The sequence below is a fragment of the Triticum aestivum genome, chromosome 5D (assembly GCF_018294505.1).
Source record: "Triticum aestivum cultivar Chinese Spring chromosome 5D, IWGSC CS RefSeq v2.1, whole genome shotgun sequence".
Classification (NCBI taxonomy): domain Eukaryota; kingdom Viridiplantae; phylum Streptophyta; class Magnoliopsida; order Poales; family Poaceae; genus Triticum; species Triticum aestivum.
The window spans coordinates 520,074,558-520,077,362 of record NC_057808.1 but is presented as its reverse complement, the minus strand read 5'-3'; positions in this window follow the sequence as shown (position 1 = coordinate 520,077,362).

Sequence of the window (2,805 nt, the reverse complement as noted above, 5' to 3'; positions counted from 1 at the left end):
TGTTATGCGGTTTGACCGATAAAGATCTTCGTAGAATATGTAGGAGCCAATATGAGCTTCCAGGTTCCGCTATTGGTTATTGACCGGAGACGTGTCTCGGTCATGTCTACATAGTTCTCGAACCCGTAGGGTCCGCACGCTTAACGTTCGGTGACGATTTGTATTATGAGTTTATGTGTTTTGATGTACCGAAGGTAGTTCAGAGTCCCGGATGAGATCGGGGACATGACGAGGAGTCTCGAAATGGTCGAGACGTAAAGATCGATATATTGGACGACTATATTCGGACATCGGAAAGGTTCCGAGTGATTCGGATATTTTTCGGAGTACCGGAGAGTTACGGGAATTCGCCGGGAGTATATGGGCCTTATTGGGCTTTAGGGGAAAGAGAGAGGAGAGGCTGCGCGCCCCCCAAGGCCTAGTCCGAATTGGACTAGGGGGAGGGGCTGCGCCCCCTCCTTCCTTCTCTTCTCTCTTCCCTTTCCTTGACTCCTACTCCTACTACTTGGAGGGGGGGGGGAATCCTACTCCCGGTGGGAGTAGGACTCCTCCAGGGCTCGCCATAGGGGCCGGCCCTCTCCCCCCTCCACTCCTTTATATACATGGCCAGGGGGCACCCCATAGACACAACAATTGATCATTGATCTCTTAGCCGTGTGCGGTGCCCCCTCCACCATAATCCACCTCGATCATATCGTAGCGGCGCTTAGGTGAAGCCCTGCGTCGAGAGCATCATCATCACCGTCATCACGCCGTCGTGCTGACGGAACTCTCCCTCGAAGCTCTGCTGGATCAGAGTTCGTGGGACATCATCGAGCTGAACGTGTGCTGAACTCGGAGGTGCCGTGCGTTCGGTACTTGGATCGATCGGATCGTGAAGACGTACGACTACATCAACCGCGTTGTCATAACGCTTCCGCTTTCGGTCTACGAGGGTACGTGGACAACACTCTCCCCTCTCGTTGCTATGCATCACCATGATCTTGCGTGTGCGTAGAATTTTTTTTGAAATTACTATGTTCCCCAACATTAACTAGATAGTATTTTATTGTCATGTGTCTCTTGCCACACCATCCTGGCGCTGCTAGCATTCATAGCCTTAAGTACACATTTAGGAGCCTCTTGATATGACAACATAAGGATAGAAATGCTGCTAAGGCATGAGTTAACTAAAGTGGCATATCTCTAATAGACAACAAATTTCCAACCCATATAGCCATCCTCTTCTCAATCTTCTCCTTAGTAGGATCCCACAGTGAGTTACTCGGTCTCTTTGTATTCACAGGGAGCCCCAAATAGTTCATAGACAATGAGCCAACATTGCAAGTGAAGATCTCTTTTTAATATTGTAGTCTAAGCTTAACATCTCCCAAACAAAAGACCTCACTTTTGTGTAAGTTAATTTTTAATGCAGACAACTACCAAAAAACACAAAGCACATACTTCAAATTTCTAGCTTTCTCATCCTCTAGCAGAAATATAGTATCATGCGCATTAGGATGGTCAGACCATCGTTGACCAGATGGGGCACTACACCAGAAATCAAACCATGATCTTGAGCACTCTTGACCAAAATGGCCAAACCACCAGCAATGATATTGAACAACAAAGGAGACAAGGGGTCTCCTTATCTTACTATTTAGAATTAGGGAAATAAGGTCCAACTTGATCATTAACCCTCACAATAACTCTACCACCTCAAACCAATCACAGCAATAACTTTAGCTTGCATCATATGGTAAAGGAAATGCCTACAGTTAGGGCATGTTCGGATCTTTCCCAGCTTCACCGAGAAGCTAGCCTCCCGAGAAGCTAGCCGCCGCTAGCTTTCGTCAGGAGTAGGATGCGTTCGGCAGCTCTGAGCAGCTCCTATCCGTTAGCATGGGTTGGCAGCCCACGAAGGGAGCTTGACGCCCAGTTCGGTGGCTCGTAGCGAGAGGAAAACAGTTCAAGGAGGGGAAAACAGTTAGAGGATGGCACTTCGAAAGGGCATTCCCACGTAATTTCGACCAACTTCCCCTTCTCGGTTTTGCGAAGCCGCGCTTCCGCTGCTCCAAAATTTTGCACAACGGGCTGCTCTTTCTCCAAGAGCTGGCTTCTCGCGGCTATTTTCGGAAGCTGGATCGCCGGAGGATCCTAACGGGGCCTTAACCTTGTCATAAGTCTTCTCAAATCTAATTTTGAGAAGTAGACTAGATGTCTTGTTTGCTTAAAGATCATGCACAACCTCATGCAGCAAAACAAACCCCTACATAACGAACCTTTCCTTAATGAAAGCAGTATGTGTAAGTGATATGAATTTGCCAATAATCAAACCCAATCTGTCTGTCAATAACTTTGTCAGCATTTTAACTAACATTGACCAAACATATTGGCTTAGTTTTTAGTATCACATTAGCATTCAATACCTTAGGTATGAGTGCAATGATACCATGATCCATTATTCGGTCTCTCAATCTCGAGCTCTCCTCCATGGAAAGCATTAAACATTTCCTTCAAGTCAAACTTGACCACATCTCAAAACTCTTGGTAAAATTCAGTAAGTTGCCCAACTGCCTTGTTATGTTTAAGCCTAAACACCACCTTCTTAATCTCCTCCATAATGAACTCTTTAGTAAAAGGAACTACTTTCCCCATCATTCAATTGAGAACATATATACCAAACACATCAATACTAATAGCAGTGATCTCAGGTTCCCCAAACATATCCTTATAGAAATCAATGACATGTTTAACTAGGTGTGTTTATCTAGAAATTTGCACTACATCTTTATGCAGGACAAAAATATAGTTGGTAATAAGCAA